This window comes from Bufo bufo, chromosome 3 (genome assembly GCF_905171765.1).
Source record: "Bufo bufo chromosome 3, aBufBuf1.1, whole genome shotgun sequence".
NCBI lineage: Eukaryota > Metazoa > Chordata > Amphibia > Anura > Bufonidae > Bufo > Bufo bufo.
In genome coordinates, this window is record NC_053391.1 from 466944095 (window position 1) to 466969672 (window position 25578).

At 44.1% G+C, this 25578-nt stretch overlaps 1 protein-coding gene and 1 long non-coding RNA gene across 3 annotated transcripts in view; one reads left to right on the forward strand and one right to left on the reverse strand.

Moving 5' to 3' along the window:
- The window catches only part of COL4A2 (collagen type IV alpha 2 chain), a 294339-nt gene that overhangs the window by 125092 nt on the left and 143669 nt on the right, over positions 1-25578 (reverse strand). The gene's annotated exons all lie outside the window — the stretch shown is intronic.
- Positions 312-23979, forward strand: LOC120995796. Of its 2 annotated transcripts, none has more exons than XR_005777670.1 (3): positions 312-571; positions 1363-1546; positions 23408-23979. It is a non-coding gene; the product is annotated as an uncharacterized LOC120995796 (long non-coding RNA). The 2 variants fall into 2 exon arrangements; XR_005777671.1 differs by lacking the exon at positions 23408-23979 and adding an exon at positions 21824-21871.

Below are 25578 nucleotides of genomic sequence, written 5' to 3' on the forward strand. Positions count from 1 at the left end.
CCCATAACAGTGCCATCCACAGATCCCCCATAACAGTGACATCCACAGATCCCCCATAACAGTATCATCCACAGATCCCCCATAACAGTATCATCCACAGATCCCCTCCATAACAGTGTCATCCACAGATCCCCCATAACAGTGTCATCCACAGATCCCCCATAAGTGTCATCCACAGATCCCCCATAAGTGTCATCCACATTAGACCACCATTAGTTCTAAACCTACCAAAAACACACCTTTTAGTTAAATTTTTTTTTTCTTATTTTCCTCCTCAAAAACCTAGGTGCGTCTTATGGGCAGGTGCGTCTTATAGGGCGAAAAATACGGTATATATTGGTAAGGCTGATAAGTCAGCCTGCATTTGTGGGAGGGGCGAAGGCCTCATAAATACGGAGGCACGGCCTCACCTGTCACCTGTCACCCAGGTGTCTAGGGGGTGTGTTCGTTGCAGGTGCAGAAGCTCCACAGCGTTGGCGGGAGTTTTTGTCCTCCTTTTCGCTCCGGAGAAGCAAGCTGCTCATCTTCCTCCACTTCGGCAGCAGTGAGACTGAGACATGCCCCGGGTCCGGTAAGTACAAACGAGCAGCAGCTCGCTGAAGCTGGCCGGCGCTTTTTTTTGCGCAGGACGGCACGGGCTCGCCTTCCACTGCGGCATACGCTCAGTTATGCGAGCCGGTGTTCTTTAGGGCTACACGAGCCAACACAGCCCCACGTGATCGGAGGCTGATTCTGCCTCTCCTGCTTCGGCCCGTATCGCTCCTTGCAGGCTCCGGCCGCTTCCTGTGTTGCCCGCGGCAGCTGTTGCGCGAGGGCTCCCTCTGCAAGGTGTCCCTTGTCGCGGCGCGGCTGCACTGTGGGGTCCGTCATCTCAGGCGCGTGCTATCGGTGTGTGAGAAACGGCCCACGTCCGGATCCGCAAAGCACGTGCCACCGTGGTGTGCCCGCAGGGCAGTGTGTGCTGAGGGCCGGGGACGGCTGTGCGGGGGGCCGTCGCATGTGCCTGTGCAGGGGTGTCATGGGCGGCATAACGGAGGGGTCCTTCTGGTGCACCGCGGATGTTGCATGGGGCATAGGGGATTCATTCTGCGGTACCGGGGGGGAGCTGGTTCGGTCGTAGCATGCACAGGAGCCGAGCTTCTCCACTGTTTGTTCGCCGGTGTGGCGGTGCGTTTTTTAAGCTAGAAGTTCCACTGCACCGTCTCTAAGCCGTCAATCACCATGCCAAGGCGAGGGGGGAAACTCAAACACTCATATGAATCAGCAACGACTGATGCAAAAAAAACAACAAAAAAAAAAATAACACGTTCCTTTGCTCTGCTTTATCTCGGCCCAGGCTTAACACCCAATTGTCTTTTTCAGGCTTCAGGTTCATCCTCCCCCCTGGTTGGCGGGTCCGTTCGGTCCGGTTATTATCAATTGGGTAGACCCAGTCAGGTACCTATGCAGGAGGCAGTCAAAAGCCTTATTAGGGGAACAGGCCACTAGCTCCACTGCCAGCGCCTACCACCAGGATCAGTGTTTCGGCGGTTCCAGTGCAAAAAGAGTAAGTACAGTCGCCAGCAACTAGTCGTAAATCACCATGTTATTCACCTATCACCTAAAAAAATAAAAAAATACAAACTACTAGGGTCCGTTGCCTGTTGTCATTCAGGCTTACGTTTATTAATTACCAATGTCTGTTGCCTGTTACATTTCAGGCTTATGTCATTGATCACTAATGTTTGTTGCCTGTTACATTACTCAGGCTTGCATTCATTAGTTACCAATGTCCGTTGCCTGTCACGTTACTCAGGCTTACGTTTATTAACTACTAATATCTGTTGCCTGTTACGTTACTCAGGCTTACGCTTATTAATTACTAAAATATGTCATTGGTCACGTCATTCAGGCTCATGTTTATTAATCACTAATGTCTGTTATGTTTCAGGCTTACGTTATTAATCACTAATGTCTGTTGCCTGTAAAGTTACTCAGGCTTACGTTTATTAATTAGTAATGTCTGTTGCCTGTTACGATACTCAGGCTTACGTTTATTAATTACTAATGTCTGTTGCCTGTTACGTTATCCAGGCTCACGTTTTACTAATGTCTGTTGCCTGTTACGTTATTCAGGCTTACGTTATTAATCACTAATATATGTTGCCTGTTATGTTAGTCAGGCTTATGTTTATTAATTACTAATGTCTGTTGCCTGTTCCGTCCTTTAGATTTACGTGTGTCTACTGTCATCCCTCCGTACAAATTTCAGTCGCATCATGTCACACACATCAGACATCGAGGAGGCCCTGTTGGTCCCAGAAACTCCTACGTCTGAGCATGCCAGCATCCCGTCCCTAAGAAGTTTGGACAATTCCTAAACTAATTGCGGAACTAAACAAGACAGGGATTCATTACCCAGCTTCTGCCCGGAAGGCAGAATTATACAGGTTCTTGATGTCCGAACCAGCAGCTCCAACATTGGAGCAAGTTTCCATGTCCACCCTCCAACTTTCATTGACACAGCTACATTCCATGATAAATACCATTTCCACTGCAGTCTCGGATGTGCAAGCTAGGCTGCTGCCAGTACAATCCAGGGGGCCAGCAACCAGCCAGTCCGCATCGCCCATTCCAGTAGCCTCTACCTCATGCACCATTTCCCCAAGTAGGGTCCCGAAAACGCTTGAGGTAGCTCCCTCGCATTTTATCCCTGCCAACATTAAAAGAGATATACTGGAAGGAAAGGATGTTAACTTGGCTTCCATACTCATAGCCATCCTCGACACGGTAGAAAACAAATGATCGCTTGTGGCGACGTATCTATCATTCTTAAAGCCAGGGATGCCCGCCTTAACAAAAATTGTCCATCACAGAGTTCGTCCTGGCCTTCAGTTTATTCAGGGATATCATCTGTTCAGCCCACCCCGGGAGGCGGGAGGAGTTGGACACCTATTTGCACAGAATGATGGATCTGGGGTACAAGTACGGCGGGCATGCATTACGACTACCACCACTCGTTTTTCGCTATGGCTGCTTCCACTTTTGCCCAATTCCAGCATGTCACCAACTGGGATTCCATGGACATGGAGCTCTTTTGCCGGCATTTCGCGGGACTCAAGGCCCCTGCGTGTGCCTCTTGCCAGTCCATCTCCCACTCCTCAGATTGGTGCCCCACTGTAGGTTCTTCCGTCACTCAGGGTAGATTTTTCCAGCAGCTCTGGGTTCCAGCAAAGGCCGGGTGCAACCACAGACAAATTGGGTCGAGCCATAGTTTTCTTGGGCAACAGCCAGGTGTGCAACATTTACAACTGGTCAGTCTGTAACTACAATACATGTAGGGCCCTTCATGTGCGTTCATTGTGTTTTAGGGCACACCCCCAAACGGTTTGTCCTCAAAGATCTTCCAGACCCACATGACTAGTCGGGGTCAATGTGGATCTATTAGCAGTCCTCTTCATAGGTCACCACAACCCCCAGTTTATCCAATTCTTGGTCTGGGTTCACAGAAAGGTCCCATACGGGTCTAGTTTCTCTTCCCCAGTCTACTTGGGAAGGTCCCAATCTTCTGTCAGCTACCAGGGATCCTGAGTCAGTAGGGGCACTAATTCAGTTAGAACTGGAAAAGGGGTTCCTCATTGAGCCGTTTTCCATTGTCCCCTTCGACTATTGGAGGGTCAATCCTATTGGCATCGTGATAAAGAAATTTTCCCCAAAAAAGTTTGATTCATGACCTTTCTGTGCCTCATGGTTCACACATCCCCAGTTTCAATTCCCTAGTTCCAGAGCAACCAGACTGCAAACCCTGTAAACTCGAGACCCTACTCCAAGTCGTTTCATAACTCAATGTCCCGGTGGCACCTTCAAAATAGAAGGCCCCACGATGGTAATTACTTTCTGGGCATAGTTTTAGATACCATCAAAATGGTAGCCAGGCTACCAGTGGAGAAGCTTTCAAAAATGAAGGAAGTCATCTCCAAATCAGAAGGTACCAGGAAAAAGAAGAATTACAATCTCTGCTAGGCATGTTAAATTTCGCTACCAGAGTCATGCCCCAAGGCAGGGCTTTCACGTCCAGGTTATTACAGTTGCTCCCCTCAGCCCCGAGCAAGACAGCCCCACATGTTCAGAGGCCCAAGCAATAGCCGATTTGGCCATGTGGAACACGTTCCTGGCCAAATGGAACGGAGTCTCCCTGCTTGTGCTGCAATTAGGTCCCGCATCTGCCGTGATTTCTCGCACGCTGCCTCTTCTGGGGTTTTGCGGCAATTTGCGGAATCAGTGATTCGCAGGTTCCTGGTCCTCGGAAATCTCTTCAGCCAGAGATTTTGAAGTCTTCTCCTTTATTGGAGATCTACCCAATCATAGCGGCTGTCCAAGTTTGCTGCAGGCAATGGGCTGATTCTTCGGTGGCATTCATAACCGATAATCAGTCGGTGGTAGAGATCATTACCAAGGTCAGATCAAAGACACCCCGAATAATGTCTTTTGTTCGTAGGCTGGACTGGCTTCCCCAGCAGCACAATTTTCATGTGTCACGTAGGTACATTCAGGGTATACGAAATGTTGCTGCAGATGCATTGTGCAAAAGATGCAAAAGTGCCTTTTTCAGGTTAGGCCGGAGGCGGAACAAGTGGGACTATCCCCTCCAGCTTTCCAAACTCTAATCATGGATTAAAAGCATACATCTCTTCAGTAAGGTCTCTCGTGCAAAAGTCTCTTAACACTGCCAGGAATTACAAAACCGCCTGGAACTTTTTTAACAGTTTCGCACTCCGTCACCCAAAGGAGAACACCGACAAAACCACATATTTCATGGCTTTCATAGCATACTGCCACACTGACCTTAAACTTTCCTACAACACAATTAAATTGTATTTGGCCGGGGTTCAGCATTTTTCCATGTTAGAAGACCCGGATAGTAGGTCGGTTTTTACGTCCCAGGCAACCAAAGCCACCCTCAGAGGCATACAGAGAATGTCATGTATCTATATATAAAAATAATTTTCATATAAAAGAGAAGATAAAAAAAAACATAAAAATTATATTATCCTTCAGGCGGACATAATCACCTCTAAGTTCTTTTTATCGAATATCTTAATTTGATTTGTGCAAGCAGTGAAACAAAGGGACAATTGCATATGCAAAATATATATATATCATTTATTATAAAACAAAGAATATAAAATCAATGCAATTGCAAAACGAATGATAAAGTTACAAAATAATACCCAAAATGTACCACACGGTGGTGCTAACACCCCCCCATCTGATCAGCACAGTGTGACTTAGTGATTTATGACGACCAGTGTCATACTTTTAACAAACAGACTCATATACCAAGAGAAACTTAGGATCTTCTGTTTATCAAACAGGCTATAACAATAAAACACGGATTATACAGGAAAATAACTGTTATCCCTTGACTCTGTTTTCCTATGACCAATCAAAAATATATGATATTAATATGATAAAATATTCAGCTTGGCAATCAGACTATGGAAAATAACTTTCCAAGGGCTTAGTCCTCTTTTCAAATAATGTCATATCTTCCATTAACAATATGCATCTTTGCGAATAATCAGCATTATAGAGGCACCTAACACTATATGTTCCCACAGTATGGGGACTCTTGGCTATATAGCGAGAGAAATATCTTATTAATATCACGAGCAGTAAACAAAATACACGTTACCGGGTCAAAGGTAGACAGAGTTCAGATGGGACCAGTTCTCAAGAATTTTCCTAGTAATCCAAAAAAATAATCCAAGTTTCTTCTGGTAAAGTTTTCTTTTCAGTTTCTTTTGATCTTGATTGAATGAATGGATGGATGGATGGATCTACAGGGTGGGCCATTTATATGGATACACCTTAATAAAATGGGAATGGTTAGTGATATTAACTTCCTGTTTGTGGCACATTAGTATATGTGAGGGGGGAAACTTTTCAAGATGGGTGGTGACCATGGCGGCCATTTTGAAGTCGGCCATTTTGAATCCAACTTTAGTTTTTTCAAACTTATTGGGAATTTCACAATAAAAACAATGGTGTGCTTGGTTTTAACGTAACTTTATTCTTTCATGAGTTATTTACAAGTTTCTGACCACTTATAAAATGTGTTCAATGTGCTGCCCATTGTGTTGGATTGTCAATGCAACCCTCTTCTCCCACTCTTCACACACTGATAGCAACACCGCAGGAGAAATGCTAGCACAGGCTTCTAGTATCCGTAGTTTCAGGTGCTGCACATCTCGTATCTTCACAGCATAGACAATTGCCTTCAGATGACCCCAAAGATAAAAGTCTAAGGGGGTCAGATCGGGAGACCTTGGGGGCCATTCAACTGGCCCACGACGACCAATCCACTTTCCAGGAAACTGTTCATCTAGGAATGCTCGGACCTGACACCCATAATGTGGTGGTGCACCATCTTGCTGGAAAAACTCAGGGAACGTGCCAGCTTCAGTGCATAAAGAGGGAAACACATCATCATGTAGTAATTTCGCATATCCAGTGACCCCCTTAGACTTTTATTCTTATATAAGGCCCACCCTGTATATGGATCTCCCTTGCTGCTCCGCACACGAGTTATTATTCTGCTAATAATACCATGATGTCATATTAACTCCTAATATGGCATAAAACAAATGATAAAATAATATAATATTGTCCATCTGTCTCCATATGGCACTGTGGTACTGCAGATGAACATCACAACTTTTAAGCATTTAAACTAAATATCTAATAATATGTTCACATGACCTTCTTGACCTTTTTAATATACATAATTGAGGAAGGTCTTTTCTTGACACTTTTAATTACCTACAGTATATCCTGGACTTGTTGGAGTTGGCTGTCTTCTCCTATCTTTTTGAAATATACAGTACAGACCAAAAGTTTGGACACACCTTCTCATTCAAAGAGTTTTCTTTATTTTCATGACTATGAAGGCATCAAAACTATGACTTAACACATGTGGAATTATATACATAACAAACAAGTGTGAAACAACTGTAAATATGTCATATTCTAGGTTCTTCAAAGTAGCCACCTTTTGCTTTGATTACTGCTTTGCACACTCTTGGCATTCTCTTGATGATCTTCAAGAGGTAGTCCCCTGAAATGGTCTTCCAACAGTTTTGAAGGAGTTCCCAGAGATGCTTAGCACTTGTTGGCCCTTTTGCCTTCACTCTGCACCCCATCACTCTCCTTCATGGTCAAATAGCCCTTACTTTCAAAGTTTTCCCAATTTTTCTGCTGACTGACTGACCTTTATTTCTTAAAGTAATGATGGCCACTCGTTTTTCTTTACTTAGCTGCTTTTTTCTTGCCATAATACAAATTCTAACAGTTGATTCAGTAGGACTATCAGCTGTGTATCCACCTGACTTGTCCTCAACGCCACTGATGGTCCCAACCCCATTTATAAGGCAAGAAATCCCACTTATTAAACCTGACAGGGCACACCTATGAAGTGAAAACCATTTCAGGGGACTACCTCTTGAAGCTCATCAAGAGAATGCCAAGAGTGTGCAAAGCAGTAATCAAAGCAAAAGGTGACTACTTTGAAGAACCTAGAATATGACATATTTTCAGTTGTTTCACACTTGCTTGTTATGTAAATAATTCCACATGTGTTAATTCATAGTTTTGATGCCTTCAGTGTGAATCTACAATTTTCATAGTCATGAAAATAAAGAAAACTCTTTGAATGAGAAGGTGTGTCCAAACTTTTGGTCTGTACTGTATGTTAACTTGATAAAATTTTATATAACGGCTTTGATGCTTGGCATCGGAACTTGTACATTTATCTACATCCATGAATAACTATTGTTTTGAAATAACATTTACTCTTCTCAGAAATCCAATTAACATAAACTTACTTCAATGTATCTGTACCTTCTACAATACATGATAAATACATGGTATAATATCTATAGAAATCGATACATTGTTACACATGGATAACATTATATGGATTATTGGTTAAAATATGTTGTAAACTAAATATACCATACAGAGATATATATAATATAATTATGAATATATATTGAACCTCATACAGCAGGTGTGCCTCAAGGATATGAATCCTTATCTCGTCATGGCTTATCCATGAAACAACCTTGTTCCCTTTAGACAGACATGTCTGAGGAAGCTAGTTTACTCCCCATAGATAAACCCATATCGTTAGCAATAACCTTTAAATACAATGTTCATTCATGTTCACAATTATTTTTTTTAAACAAACTGAACTCGCCATGAACTCATCTTGGCTTTAGCCACATATTAGAACTTTGGTTCAGGCTGATTTTATTCTTAAAGGCAATGAGCATTCATTTTGGTTATAATGTAACTAGATAATATTGTATACATATGAAAATGCACAACAAGGAGTAGCGGGGGGACGGCCCTAAGCAGACAGCCGGTATCAGGGGAACTATTCAAAAATTTGCCACCTCCCTAGATGGTAATCCTTTTGGGCTCCATTCTCGGATTTATTTATTAGGGATCTAGGTTCTCTCTGTCTGTAGCCATGACCACAAATAGGTAAGGCTGATAAGTCAGCCTGCATTTGTGGGAGGGGCGAAGGCCTCATAAATATGGAGGCACGGCCTCACCTGTCATCTGTGCGCTCCAGGTGTTCCCACCCACCCTCCTTTCCTTTCATGTGTCCTTAGGGTATTCCCCCTTATAGGCCTTCCCACGTCAGGGCTAATGGCACCCCACCAGCCTTCCAGTCCTGTCAGCAAGCTGTTAGTTAGGATAGGTCAGTCAGGTCGTTATTTATTAGGGATCTAGGTTCTCTCTGTCCGTAGCCATGACCACAAATATATATAAATATATATATATATATATATATATATATATATATATATTATATATATATATATATATATATGCTACTTACAAAAAGTTAGGGATATTTGGCTTGTGGGTGAAATTTTAGGATGCACCTAAAATGCACTCTAACTTTTACAGGTGAACTTCTCTAAACTTTTGAATGCGCATGTCCAACTGTTCAATGTTTCAGTACTTTTTGCACAACTTGCTGTTCTCTGACAAGGAGCTTAATGGCAAAATTCACAACAGTCGTTTGATCCATGAATCACCAAATACATTTCCTGGTTCAATTAGAATTGGTATTTAAACAGTCCTCCTCATCATGCTGTTCACATTTTGACATCATGCGACCAAGACGACACCTAACAATTGATCAACAGAACCTCGCCACTGCGAGGCTTCAAGCAGGATGTTCTCAGACGGAAGTGGCCACTGTGCTTAAAGTGTCACAGAGTGTCATCAGCAGGTTGCAACAGACTAACAGAGAGACTGGAAAAGTCACAGAAAAGCATAGAAGTGGACGTCCTTTGGCTACATCCCACACTGATGACTGCTTCATTGTGAGCAATACCCTGCGGAACCGAATGATGAATGCCACACAACTCCAGGCACATTTAGGGGAGGTGAGAGGCACCCAAGTGTCACATCAGACCATTCAAAACTGCTTACATAAGCGCGGTCTGCGTGCTAGACGACCTACAAGGGTACCTGACCACAGGCAGGGGCATGGGCCAGGGAGCATCTACACTGGACGAGGGACCAGTGGTGGTCACTGATGAAAGTCGATTCACACTGAGGAGAAATGATGGCCGTCAACGATGCTGGAGATGTCAAGGAGAGCACTATGCATCAGCCACTGTTGTCACCAGTCACCTTTTGTGGTGGTGGTATTACAGTGTGGGTAGGTGTGTCTAGTTAATACAGAACTACCCTACACTTTGTGAATGGTACAGTGACAAGCCGATATTACTTGAATAACATCATTAATCCATTCATTGTGCCTCTGCATGAACAACACAGGTCTAATTTCAAATTCATGGACCACAATGCGCCAGCTCATCAAGGTCGCATCATTAGGGAACGGTTAATGGAGACGGCGGAACCTCAAATGGAGTGGCCTGCACTTTCTCCAGACCTGAATCCGATTGAAAACCTATGGGATCAGCTGTTGTTGATGAGTTGCTGTGCAGAGGCTCGTAACTCTGTACTCCAGAACCTCAATGACCTGAGGGCCACTCTTCAAGAACAGTGGGATGCCACTTAGCTAAAAGTGACTTTGGACATGTAACAGTGGAATAAGATGTAAGTGTAATGATAAATCTGGCCCTTTATGTTTTCCATAAATTTAACCCAAAAGCCAAATATCCCTAACTTTTTGAGAGTAGTCTATATATGTGTGTGTATAGGACTCCTCCTTATTCATAGATTCATGTTCTTTTCTTTTTAAAAAGGGGTTGTCTTTGTGAGACAACCATGGCAGCAGAGTTGCAGCTGGCTTTTCTGCCCTCTGGCAATTGGCTGCAATTGCTATGTCTAGGCTTACATGTCTCCTACAGTGCCCCTTATTATGCTAGTATTACAAGGCAATCATTTGAATGAATGATGATGTTATGTATGGGTGTGCTGGTTCTGCCAAATTGGGAGCTGCTCTTACAGGATGGCTCCCCATTCTGGCACAAGCATATAAATGCATATGAAAAACAGTACTCGCTGTGGCACTATCCCTGTAAGATTTTGGCCCCATGCACATGGCAAATCTGTCTGCACCAGGCGAGCACATGGAATCCCAGTGGCACCATACTACAGATCTTTTGGCACACCATTTACTGCTGTATGGTGCCTCTGTACTGTATGAAATATGGCATCTGATAGAGCATTCCACAGTGGCATGCAGAGGTATCATAGGGCTCCACAGAACTTTTTAAGGATTGTATTAGGATTCTCTAAAGCTCAAAGCGTATATATAAAAATATTATGCAATCATGTATGTGCATGTGTATGAGCCCTTATTCTCTTTTTTACTACAATTAGTCTAAGACTACTAAACTAACACTTTTTACAATTGCCATTTTAGTATATTAAAACATCTTCTTTATTTGATTCTATAAAATCTATGGGCGATAATATGAATACAAGGCAGATAGCACACTGTTGCTGCCCGCTATCAGATATATTTGTCTCATAGGATATAGCAGTGTATACTGCTATTCCCTTACTCTTGCTGACTACTCAATATCTATGATACATTAGCTGTCCAATGCTCCTCTGCACTCTTAAAAACATTCAGGGGGTCACTTATGACCAAATATACTCGACTTTTTGGTGTATATTTGGCATAGATTTTGTTGCAAAGGTGATTTGCGGCAAAATCTGCGTCTTCTTCCCCTTCCACATAATTTACACCAGTCCTAAACAAGGGGTGTGGTGTGGGCGGGGAAGAGGGCAGTCCGGCAGGCCCAACCATTTATAATTTTGTCCGCCAGTTTTTGTTATAGAAAATGATCTAACTCTAAGCCAGCAAGGGAGCTGGTGTACATTGAAGGCTGTTGTACGCCACCAGAACATGCACCTACGTTATGTAGAGGTCGGCGCCTCTACATAACTTAGGCGTATCAAGTTCCAGGTGCAGGGTCTAAAACGCCAGTCTGAATAAATGACTTCATCCCTCTTTGCCCCTGACATGTTTTTCTTCAGGGGTATGGGCAGTGAATGTCCATAACCATGAAGATGCCAGGTTGCTGGTGAAACATGTCGGGTGGAACTGAATGCTGTAACACTTTTCAACTGCGTGCTTAAAGAAATTACACAATTGTTAGGCTATGCCTTTCAGATAGGAAACTGTAGTTCTAAACAAGGATTAAACTAGTTCCAAAACTGAAATATCATGTATTTCCCAGATGTAGAAATGGAAACATGTGTAACATGTGTATGTGTTTTGACTTCCATGACAATCCAGTATTTAAAGTTGTCCCTAAAACACTTATCTACTATCCACAGGAGAGGGAATAAGTTTCTGATTAGTGAGGGTCCGACTGCTTTGTCTCCCACAGATGAGAATGAATGTCTTGTGTTCCCCCATCTGAATGGAGGGGCAGTCATGTATGCGTATTACTGCTCCATTTACCTCTATGGGACTGCTGGAGATAACTGAGCGCTTGTACACTTCTCTCTGGCAGTCCCATACAGTTGAAAGAAGTGGCACTGAGCATTAGTGGCTGCTCCTCCATTCAAACGGGGAAACACAAAGTCCCTGTTCTTGTGATTGGCAGGGGCCCCAATCAGACACATTACCTAAGTGAATAGGACAATTCAAATAGGATAGTTTCTGCTGTGAAATGGTTAGGTTTGGATTACATTTAGACCCTGGTTATGGAGTGAAAACAAACACAATAAAATGGTGCCATGCACACTATAGAAAATATACTAGTGCCAATGCTATGCTCATTATATAAACGTGAGATTCTTGGCAAATACAATTTGTACAAAATCATTTGTGTCAGTGGGATCAGCATGCATGTGGAACCTGAATTTAATGGAGGCCAGTATGGCACCAGCAGAGGTAGTATTTAGCGTAAGTTGCTGTCCTAAAGAGATCGCCTCGCTGGGGCTGACAGGCGCAAATGATTTTGTACAAAATTTTGTGAGCATGACACTATTTTATATATTTTATTATTGTGTATGCAGATTGCTGTTACATTGTGTTTGTTTTTGCTTTTGTGCTTTCAACCATGGCGACGTGAACCTGTCATTGGGATATGCTGTCTAAACACTATTTTTTCTTTGAAGTCTGGTTATGGAATAATACAAATTCCTATTTTTGAGACCGTGACTTATTAACAATGCAGGAAACAAATGTTTTCATGACAGGTTAGGCTTAGTTCACACCAATTTTGGCCATACAGAGGACACAAATATATTTGTTTTAAAAATGTATATATACTTTATATTGTCAAAGGAGATGCAAATGTACGCATAGCCTGCTATAGATGATAAAATGTGTAACCCTGTGAAGTGACACATGCTGCATTATCTGAAATGCCCAGTAGATGGACTCAGTATGCTGTTAATAAAACATTGAGTATTGATCACATGACCTGCTGAAATCAGTCACATGGATTGTGACATCATCGCAGGTCCTGAAAGGACACTTCCTGCACAGCTCGGAGGAGGGAGGTCCTGGAAGTTTTCTAGAAGTTACAACATGCTCAGCCAGAGAGAGGACATGTGTCTAGTTATGAGAGACTGCAGCACAGAGATAGAACCTTGCTGAGAGAACTTGCTTCACCAAAGATCACACCTGCTGAGAGAGGGACCTGCTGGCAAAGACAAGCATTGAGTCCAGACGTCTGGTGAATCCTGTGAGAGGAGATTGCTGCTGACTGGCCTGGTTAATGGTGTTGTGAGGGTAAGTTAAACCTCTCCCTGTATCACCACAGGGCACCTGTCCCCTCACTCACAGTAAAGACTCTGAGGTCCAGTGACGGACATTACACAGCTCAGGCTGCTTCAGTGACCCTGCGGAGAAGGACTTATAAGGGCCCCAACTCTCCTATGTGCACCAACGGCCACTAGGGCGAAGATAAGGGGGTGGGACGCAGGTGTGCTGGTGGGTGGGTGAGAAAATCCACATTGTATTGTTATCTGTGTTACTCTATTGTATTTTCCTATGTATGTTGGTTCATTTGCTACGTGCTATATAAAGTTAATTCCAGTTAGGCTGTGTCAGTCTCATTGCACCAAGTATGTTCCCAGTGGGACCCCACATCCCTACCCCGGATGCCCCACTGGGTGGAGGCACTGCCGCAGACATGTACCCCAGTTCCCAGATAGCGGAGGCTCAGGATCCGCCTGTCAGGCATAGTGAGTTAACTAGGTTTAGGGACCCCAAAGACACTAGGGGGCGCCCTCAAACCCCCGTTACATATGGAGGCACTGCTGAGATTCATTGGGGTACAACCAGTGAGAATAGGTTAAATCCTCAGGCCACTCCCTCCTTTGCAAAAGAGTGGGCCCAGCAAAGAAATGTACCATTACAGCAAGCTGTGATGTTATGCAGAGTCCCATCCTGCTGTGAGATGAATCACGTAATCTTGTGTATAGAAATTCGACTGGGAATAGAAATGGCGACCGTCAGGGATATCCCGCAGGATTCCGAAGGCCAAACTTACATGTTAATATATTGTCATACGGACTTGGGAGACCATGAGATGCCTACCAACGTTCATTTATATGGAGCCCCGGATAAAGGATGTTCCTTAGTGTACGCTCTCCTTGATAAGAAAGAAAGGGTCTCACTGCAACAACCCTTTAAACTAGAACAGAGAGATTATGTCACAGAAAATTATTCTAAGCTCCTGACTCCCATCTCCGGAAAGGCCGGAGCCATTCCTAAACAAGCTGCCCATCCTCCTAGAGGACAGGGGATGATTACTCCTAAAGCAGAATCTCATCCATCTACAGCATTACTGAAATCAGACAACCCTGAAGTACGCACCTTGCCTACAGGAGGTAGTGATGTATCGGACATACTACAGAAACTCTCAGAAGCCATAGTGACGGCAAACCACACCCATAGTTACCGCAAACTAAAGGTGTTTTCTGGGAATCAGCCTGTTCCTTCAGGAGAAGAGCCTTTTGAGGTCTGGAAGGATAATGCTATGCAGTTGTTGGAGGAATGGTCTTGTACGGATACCATAAAGAAACAGCGGTTGGTGGAGAGTCTTTGTTTTCCCGCTACAGACATGATAAGACTGTACAAGGGAGTAAATGGGCAAGCTACTGTACACGACTATCTACAAATTTTACAGGATGCTTATGGGAAATCAGAAGATTTGGATGATCTGTTGGTTAAGTTCCTAGCCACTAAGCAGAAGGAGCATGAAAAAGCCACTGACTATATCAACCGGTTACAGCTATCGCTTGGGAAGTTATTCCATAAAGGTGCAGTCACTGCCTCTGAGTTGGATGCTCGGCTATCTAAGCAAATTCAGAGAGGTGGTTTGACCAATAATCCAGTTATGATTCTGCTGAGAGCCAAGTTGGATGATAAAGTCTTGCCTTATTCCACATTAATAAATACAGCCAGGAGATTGGAAGACCAGACGTGTCCACCCCTACAGAAGGAGAAAGAGGATACAGAACTGTCAGCTCTTAGGAAGAAGGTGGCTGAATTGGAGCTCTTATACAAGTCACCACCAGAGAGAGCAGATCCTCCCCCTGGAAGTGGGGGACAACACAGGAAGACTCAGAAAAAACTGTTTCCTGAGGATTCACCCCGCCGAGGGGACTGCTTTAAATGTGGAAAGTCAGGGCATTTTCAGCGGGAGTGCCCTGCGAATTCCATGGAGGTGGATGTGGAGGTGCTGGCAACCGAGCTCGAGGAGACTCACATGACCAGGTCTTACAAGCGAAGGAAGACCCGGCCTACATATAGTTTATCTGTAGGGGCCAAGATTGGGCCTAAATCTTTGATACACGTGCAAGTAGAAGGAATTCAGGCTTCAGCATTGCTAGATACAGGTTCTCAAGTCACCATTATCTACAGAGACTTCTATGAACATCATTTGAAACACATTCCTATGGAACCTGCAGGAGAGTTTCAGCTATGGGGCGTTGGGTCTCAAGCTCAACCTGTGGAGGGATGCATAAAAGTGACCATAACTATTCCCCAGTTAAACACCGGGATGATATGTCCTATGGAGCTGGAAGCTTTGATATGCCCTGCAGCCAAGAAAGTGTGTGCCCCAATAATATTGGGTACTAATGCAAAGATGGTACAGGATGTGTTCAAGGCCTATCTGACAGAAGTGGGAGATGTCTCCTTAGACCGACTGATGGAGGTCAGCCCTGTCCTAGGAAAAGAGTGTAGACGACTAGCCCTTGAAACAAAACCAGGGTCGTGCCACTATTCAGGAACAGAACCTGCATTTGTGAAGCCTGGTGAGACCAAAACCTTACGAGCCATAGCCTCAATGCACCATGAAATGTTGGGGGGAACTGGACAATACCTTATTGAGTCTCTGCCTGACGAGGATCAGAAGAAGGGGTGGACTCTCATACCTGAGGTAAAAGATTGGCGAAAAAGGTGGTGTCGGAGCTTTCCTGTGATGGTACAGAATTTAACCCCCACAGAAATCCGGATTGATCGTCATCAGAAGATTGGTGTGATACACCTTTTAGATCAAGTTTCGTCCATCATGTCTGTGAGTGCAGAACAGAAGGATCATGTGAAAGCACCTTTAGATTTTGATCTAGAAGATTCTCCTCTACCACAGGAGTGGAAAGACAGCCTTCGTTCAAAACTGGCCCCCCGAGAGGGAGTGTTCTCCAGAGCACAGATGGACGTGGGGTGTTCTAAGAGTGCCACCCATGCTATAAGACTTGCTGATCCTACTCCTTTCAGGGAAAGGTCAAGAAGAATACCCCCTCGAGATGTGGAAGATGTCCGGGACATACTCCAGCAGATGGAAGAAGCAGGCATCATCACAGAGTCCCGGAGCCCCTATGCCTCACCTATTGTGGTAGTGAGAAAAAAGAATGGTTCAGTTAGGCTATGTGTGGACTACCGTACTCTGAACAAGAGGACTGTGCCAGATCAGTACACTTTGCCCCGGATAGAGGATCTTCTGAACGCCCTTTCTGGCAGCCAGTGGTTCAGTGTGCTTGACTTGAGGTCTGGATATTATCAGGTACCCATGAAGAAGGAGGATCAGGAAAAGACAGCCTTCATCTGCCCTTTGGGGTTCTTCCAGTTTACCAGAATGCCACAGGGAGTCACAGGAGCTCGTGCTACTTTTCAGAGGCTGATGGAGAAAACTGTGGGGGATATGAATCCCAAAGAGTGTCTAGTGTATCTAGATGACCTAATTGTTTTCGGGAAGACACCAGAGGAGCATGAACAAAGATTGCTAAAGGTGTTGGATCGACTTCAAGCTGAAGGCCTGAAGCTATCAGTGGACAAATGCAGATTTGCCCAGAACTCTGTCACTTATGTGGGGCACATAGTCTCCGCTGAAGGAGTAGCCACAGATCCTGCTAAAATTAAAGCAGTGTTGAATTGGCCAAGACCAAATAACATCAGTGAGTTGCGGTCCTTTCTCGGATTCTGTGGTTACTACCGAAGGTTCGTGAAAGACTACTCAAAGATTGCTCGAGAGTTACATGACCTACTGAAGATTACCTCTGACGTAAAGGGTGCTAAGGTACCATATCCTAAAGACCCCTTTGGAGAGAAATGGACTTCAGGATGTGAAGATGCCTTTCTGACATTGAAGAAGAGACTTACAGAAGCTCCTGTCTTAGCCTATGCAGACCCCGAGAAACCATATATCCTCCATGTGGATGCCAGTATGGAAGGCCTAGGGGGTGTACTGCACCAAAGTTATCCAGAAGGATTGAGGCCGGTGGCTTACATAAGTAGAAGTCTTACAGGTGCAGAGAAGAACTATCCAGTCCATAAATTGGAATTTCTGGCACTCAAGTGGGCCATCGTGGATAAGCTGCATGACTATTTGTATGGAGCGACATTCGAAGTAAGGACTGACAACAATCCACTTACCTACATCCAGACTACAGCTAAGCTGGATGCCACAGGACATAGGTGGTTGGCTGCCTTGTCAAGCTACAGTTTCAGCCTGAAGTACAAGCCTGGGCCCAAGAATGTCAGCGCAGATGCCCTGTCCCGCAGACCTAGACTCCCTCCTCACCAAGAAGAAGAGGAGTGGGAAGAGATCCCTGGGCCGGGGGTAGGAGCCTTTTGTCAGATGTATGTGGTGGCCGAGAGTCAAGAAGAATTTGCCGAGCTAAGAGGGATAGACTCCATTAGCCACTCTCCAGAAGCCGTGCCTGAGGTGTTCCATGATCCAGTCATGCTTCAACAGTGGTCCAGTATAACCACAGAAGACAAGAAGAAGGCTCAAGTGCAGGACTGGTATATTGGGATAGTTATCAGAGCAATAAAGACTAAGAATCCTAAATTGCTGACTTCTCTACCTGTGAGTCAAAGAGAATTATACCGAAGAGAATGGAGCCGACTACATCTCGAAGATGGAGTACTCTATAGGGTCGTGAAGTATCATGATCACCCTGACAGAAAACAATTGGTACTACCGCACAGATACCGTGGCATGGTCCTGAGAGCTCTCCACGATCAACATGGGCATCTCGGGGTGGACAAGACCTATGGCCTAGTACAAGATCGGTTCTATTGGCCTCGCATGAGGGAACATGTCGAGCAACATGTAAAGACATGCAGGAGGTGTATCCAGAGGAAGACCCTGCCTGTGAGAGCTGCCCCTATGGGTCATCTGAAAAGTACGGGACCCATGGATCTTGTGTGCATGGACTATCTCGGCATTGAGAGCGATACAGCGGGAATTGGAAATGTGCTGGTGGTAACGGACCATTTCACCAGATATGCTCAAGCCTTCCCCACTAAAGATCAAAAGGCTGTGACTGTAGCCAAAGTCCTTTGGCAGAAGTATTTTATTCACTATGGACTACCCAATCGGATACACTCTGATCAAGGTAGAGACTTTGAGAGTAAGTTGATCAAGGAGCTGTTGGACATGTTGCAGGTGCAGAAGTCCAGAACCACACCTTATCATCCGGAGGGTGATGCACAGCCAGAACGGTTCAATAGGATCCTCCTAGATATGCTAGGACTCTCAAGCAAGTCGAGAAGCGGTCTTGGAGCAAACATGTGGAAGCCATGGTCCACGCATACAACTGTACAAGGCATGAATCTACAGGGTTCTCACCCTATTTCCTAATGTTCGGAAGAGAAGCTCGATTGCCGATAGATGTCCGTTTGGGAGTGTCTCCTGATGGAACAGATTCAACTTCACACTTTCAATATGTGAGGAACCTCAAGCAAAACCTTCATCGGGCCTATGAGTTGGCCACCCAAGCTGCAGCAAAAATGGAAGAACAGAACAAAAGAAGGTATGATTCTAAGGTGACATATCGGGAGATTCAAGCCGGGGATAAAGTTCTTCTCCGGAATCTAGGTGTGCCTGGAAAACACAAACTGGCTGACAGATGGAAAGATACCCTGTTTGAGGTTGTGTCCAAACTGGAAGGACTGCCAGTGTACAACATTAGGGGCCCGGAGGGCCGAATAAAGGCTTGGCATAGAAACCATCTGCTTCCAGTTGTGTATGCTGATGAAGAGGAAGAGAATAGTGAAGAACTGGAGGAAAACCCAGCAGAGAGTCCTGAAAATGGGGCAGAGGAGACCCTGGGAACTCCCAGTGCAGAGGATCAGTGGTGGTCATCACCTGCAGAAGAAACACAGCAATTGCCTCCTTTAACTCCTGTGGTTTCACAAAGTCCCGGAACCTCTCCTGGGTCACAAAGTTCTCCAAGGTTGAATCCAGAAAGTCCATGTTTTGTGCCTGGAACTTCCCTTAGAGACTCTACTTCGAGGGCAGGAGTCGAAGTTCCACAGTTGAAGTCCCAAGATCCTCTCCCACAGCGAGAACTGAGACACAGCACCAGAGTGCGGCAACCCCCTAGGGCCCTAGTTTATGATAATATAGGAGAGCCCAGTTATGCCCCGCTGACACAAGCAGCATCTAACATGCACTAGCTGAAGTGGTAAATGTTAGTGACTCTTTACCCTAGATAACTAGCTAGCTAGGATGTTACTGTGCTAACTGTACTGTATGTATGCTAAACCTTTTTCTGTTGAATTTTTGTTAAGCCCCTTGGCTAGGACTTGCCAGTGGAAGGCAAGTATTTTCAAGGGGGAGCATGTAACCCTGTGAAGTGACACAGGCTGCATTATCAGAAATGTCCAGTAGATGGACTCAGTGTGCTGTTAATAAAACATTGAGTATTGATCACATGACCTGCTGAAATCAGTCACATGGATTGTGACATCATCGCAGGTCCTGAAAGGACACTTCCTGCACAGCTCGGAGGAGGGAGGTCCTGGAAGTTTTCTAGAAGTTACAACATGCTCAGCCAGAGAGAGGACATGTGTCTAGTTATGAGAGACTGCAGCACAGAGATAGAACCTTGCTGAGAGAACTTGCTTCACCAAAGATCACACCTGCTGAGAGAGGGACCTGCTGGCAAAGACAAGCATTGAGTCCAGACGTCTGGTGAATCCTGTGAGAGGAGATTGCTGCTGACTGGCCTGGTTAATGGTGTTGTGAGGGTAAGTCAAACCTCTCCCTGTATCACCACAGGGCACCTGTCCCCTCAATCACAGTAAAGACTCTGAGGTCCAGTGACGGACATTACACAGCTCAGGCTGCTTCAGTGACCCTGCAGGGCAGGACTTATAAGGGCCCCAACTCTCCTATGTGCACCAACGGCCACTAGGGCGAAGATAAGGGGGTGGGACGCAGGTGTGCTGGTGGGTGGGTGAGAAAATCCACATTGTATTGTTATCTGTGTTACTCTATTGTATTTTCCTATGTATGTTGGTTCATTTGCTACGTGCTATATAAAGTTAATTCCAGTTAGGCTGTGTCAGTCTCATTGCACCAAGTATGTTCCCAGTGGGACCCCACATCCCTACCCCGGATGCCCCACTGGGTGGAGGCACTGCTGCAGACATGTACCCCAGTTCCCAGATAGCGGAGGCTCAGGATCCGCCTGTCAGGCATAGTGAGTTAACTAGGTTTAGGGACCCCAAAGACACTAGGTGGCGCCCTCAAACCCCCGTTACAAATGCAACAACAAAAAGATTTCATTATTGAACCCACAGGACTATTGAACTCACCCAGTTCTGCCAGATGCCTTGAAAACTAGGCAGAGTTGTCATTTAGGAGATAGGCATAATCTGGTGACAACTCCTCTAAAGGTACTTTCACACTAGCGTTTTTCTTTTCCGGTATTGAGTTCTGTCCGAGGGGCTCAATACCAGGAAAGAACTGATCAGTTTTATCCTAATGCATTCTGAATGGAGAGCAATCCGTTCAGTATGCATCAGGATGTCTTCGGTTCAGTCACTGTACGGTTAGCCGCAGCATGCTCCGTCCAAAATTACTGCATGGGATAGTCCCAATACAGTCAATATTGCATCAGTCAATATCATGTAGATTGATCAGTTGGTCAAGTTGCACTGTCACCCTAATAGTAATCTCTGTGTAGTCCTTTCCATATCTTAATATAAAGCCAATTTGTATAGCATTCAAGCTCATATTTCTGTAAATGGTTTGAATAAGAGCATAGTACACAGACCTTCTCTGTGTTGATAAGTGAGTAGACAGTGACTGGGAGGTTCTATACTACACTGCATGCAGAAATCAGAGGGTACAGCCAGATCCCTTGCCATTGACTGTCAACAAAAATAAACCAAAGCAGATAAGATAAGGAGCTAGTGTGAGACAGAATGTTTCATACACAGGAACAAAAGTACAGACAGGCTTTGAGTGGAGGGCTGATGAAGACCAAATGGATTATTTACTCTACCAATATCGTTAATAATTGTATATATTTTCCAGAGTAAAATAAAAGACCAAAATTATTAGAATAGAGTATATCTGTAAAGGTGGCATTCACATACACAATGTTGTCTCAACCCTCCTCTGACAGCACTTGCTAGATACTATGTTCTAAAAAAGACACACGTAATCTGCCTCCTGAGGTGTCTGGCAGTGGCTTATAGTCAACCAGGCCAGTCGTGAATGTTTTTAGGTGTGGGTGGCCGGGAGAAATAGCTATCTGATGGCAGATATCTGATGTATACAGCCAGCTTAATATGTTACCTATGTAAAGGTGATGATATTGATCAGAAATGTCCTTGCTAACACAGTTGGAGCAGAAGCATGTACTTTATTAAAGGGAATCTGTCACAAGGATAAGTAACTGGCTGTTTGTAAGTAACTGGCTCATTGATAGAAAACATAGGGTGGTTATTAACGGTACACATTCAGATTGGGTCACTGTCACTAGTGGGGTACCTCAGGGGTCAGTATTGGCCCTATTCTCTTCAATATATTTATTAATGATCTTGTAGAAAGCTTGCACAGTAAAATAGAAATTTTTGCAGATGACACTAAACTGTGTAAAGTGATTAACACTGAAGAGGACAGTATACAACTACAGATGGATCTGGATAAATTGGAGGCTTGGGCAGAGAAGTGGCAGATGAGGTTTAACACTGACAAATGTAAGGTTATGCACATGGGAAGGAATAATGCAAGTCACCTGTACATACTACAGTACTTTGCATTTTTACACCACTCACCCCAGTTTTCAAAATTAGATTAAAAAGTGTCCATGGTTGCCATTGTTAGTGTGTTTCATACCAGATTTATGACTGGGACTTTATAATAAAATCTTAAAGCCACTGCAGTAAAGCGGTGGTGCTGAAAACTGGCGTAGTGTTAAAATTAAAGATGTGGAAAATGTAATAAACATGTGCTATTTGATCAATTTGATGCAAAGTACTCTAAGGCTGAGTTCACACGAGCATTGTGGGAAAAGGTGCGGGTGCGTTGCGGGAACATGCACGATTTTTCCGTGCGAGTGAAAAACATTGTAATGCGTTTTGCACTCGCGTGAGAAAAATCGCGCATGTTTGGTATCCAAACCCGAACTTCTTCACAGAAGTTCGGGCTTGGGATCGGTGTTCTGTAGATTGTATTATTTTCCCTTATAACATGGTTATAAGGGAAAATAATAGCTTTCTGAATACAGAATGCATAGTAAAATAGCGCTGGAGGGGTTAAAAAAAATAAAAAATTAATTTAACTCACCTTAATCCACTTGCTCGCGCAGCCCGGCTTCTCTTCTGACTTCATCTTAGCTGTGTGCACGAAAAGGACCTGTGGTGACGTCACTCCGGTCATCACATGGTACGTCACATGATCATGTGATGACCGGAGTGATGTCACCACAGGTTCTTTTCCTGCACACAGCTAAGATGAAGTCAGAAGATGTTATAAGGGAAAATAATAATGATCGGGTCTCCATCCCGATCGTCTCCTAGCAACCGTGCGTGAAAATTGCACCGCATCCGCACTTGCTTGCGGATGCTTGCGATTTTCACGCAGCCCCATTCACTTCTATGGAAAACGCGGAAAACGCACAATATAGAGCATGCTGCGATTTTCACGCAACGCATAAGTGATGCGTGAAAATCACAGCTCATGTGCACAGCCCCACAGAAATGAATGGGTCCAGATTCAGTGCGGGTGCAATGCGTTCACCTCCCGCATTGCACCCACGGGGAATACTCGCCCGTGTGAACTCAGCCGAATGCAGACTGAAGGATAACTGACTTCAAATATTACTCTCATGATAAATTGCCCCATAAGATTCCAATGACACAGTTCAACCGCATGTTATAATAATTCATGTACACAACATGAGGATTGTCTCTTGTTTGTGAAGTTGAAAATTTATTGCAGACATTTTCAGGGTATTGTTGAATATGCAATTTTTTTTGCAGTTGTATACTTTTTACCACTGTAGATTACATTCAGTAAATAGAATTTTACTGATATGTAGAAAAGTTTATTTGTTTTGGTCATGGCATCTGCTCTTCCGAATCATTCATATTACATATAGAAATTTGCTTTTACAATTTTTTTAAATTTTTTATCATTTATTTCCCCATTGCATTCTGTAGGAAAATCATTATCATGTTTGTACATAAATGCAGAAAGACCACCATGGAAAGACCAGCTCATGTTCTTCTTGAATAAAATCTCTTCAAAGTCTCCTCAAACTAGTTGAAAGCCATAAACCATTTCAATGTCTTTATAGCCTATAATAGTTCATTGTCTATCATTTAATTTTGGAAAATAAAAAAAATAAAGGGTTTGTGCAACGTATAACATGAGGGGAACAGGTCTACGCTGTGACCTGCAATTGGCTGCAGTCTCGTGAAAATGGAAGCATACATCTTGGGAGCGCAGAGGAGCAGCTGAGCCCGGGAAGAGAATGATCAGGAGTCAGCACCAGGAAACAGGTAAGAATTCTTACTTTTGCAGGTCTGCCCAAGAAGGGGAGTTTGCCAAATCACCCACCCAAAAGTGAACAACCCCTTTAAACTAAGGTATATTGGAGTAAAATGTGCCACATTTCGTTGCATATTGGACTGTCCTAAAGTCTGAAAATTAAATCTACAGTATGCCTGCGATTTGCACCAACATCTGCTTCATTTTCTGCCTTTATCTATATATCTATCTAAAGATTTCCCTGTACACCACTCTCATTTTTTTAAACTAAAAGACAGTAGAATGCAAAAAGTGAAATACAATTTGTGACTTTTTTCAAATTAGTTTAGCAAATTGCAACTTAAAAAAAAAAAACTGCTGCAAAGCTGTTGATTAATCAACCCACTATTTATTTTTAAGGTGAATTAAGGTGAATTTCACACCCAGAATTTATTTTAACCCTTAGGATACCAGTACCGTACATGTACGGCGCAGAAATACAGAGCAGAAATCCCAGCTCAGTACAGGTACGGCGCGGTGATTGGGCGGGTACAGGAGCTATGCCAGCCCAGTCAGAGGCAGGGGTGCGGCTGTAACTGATATCCGGACCTCTGCTGTATGCTCCGGCAACGATAAAAACACAGATGCCGGCGCACTAACCCTTGCACGGCCGCGGTCAGCGCTGACCGTGATAAATCAGTATCCTCACGGGTGCCGGTGTCCATGGGGTCCCTGCCCTGCTGTGATGGGGACCCCATGGCAGGGAAGGCAGCCCGATGCCTTCCTTAGGCATCGTGGCTGCCTTCCGGGAGAGCCTGTGAGATCCAGCCCCCTGTAATACACTTACAGCCAATGCATTACAATACAGAAGTATTGTAATGCATTGTAAAGGGGTCAGACCCCCAAAAGTTGAAGTCCCAGAGTGGGACAAAAAATAAAGTGAAAAAAAAAAGTTAAAAAATGTAAATAAATAAAAAAAAATATTTAAAGTTTCAATTAAAATAATAAGCATTATTTTCCCAAAATAAAGTTAAAAAAATTGTAAAACATAAGGACAAAAAGAAAAGTAGATATATACCCCGCGTCCGTATTGACCGGCTCTATAAAAATATCATAACATGACATAACCCCTCAGATGAACACTGTCAAAAAAAAATATAAAAAAATGCTAAAGAAAACATTTTTTTGTCACCTTACATCACTAAAAGTGCAACACCAAGCGATCAAAAAGGCTTATGCCCCCCAAAATTGTACCAATCTAACCATTACCTCATCCCACAAAAAATGAGCCCCTACCTAAGACAATCGCCCAAAAAATAAAAAAAACTATGGCTCTCAGACTATGGATAAAGAAGAAAATCCACAGCACTCCTCAGTTCTGGTGAACAAGCTGGTTACTTTATTGGTAACAGCAGCATAGGGATAGCAACGTTTCAACCATCTCTGGTCTTTATCATGCTATGAGATCATATAGTGACATGTGCCTTTAAATAGTGACTCCATGGGTGTGTCTCCCATCAATAAAACATCAAAAAAATCAACATGTGAAATAACTAAGTGTTTAGGATTCAGCCTATCAAGTGACTGGGTGTAGTTAATTGAATCATTAACCTATAATTTATGCATATAATAACATAATACTTACTGGTGGGGGAGGGACTATGTGAAAGCCGCGCTCAGTCAGGAGGTGAAATCGCACCAAAAACCGGCATGTTCCGTTTCCATATGCGCCTGCGCCGAGTCCCCACATCCACAGGGGGAGGGATTCTAAGGCGGCCAATAGAAAAATCGGGCGCCCATGATGTCTGCTGTTGCCGGGGGATAGATCCCAGTGAAGGGAACGTCCTCCGGCCGCAGCGCC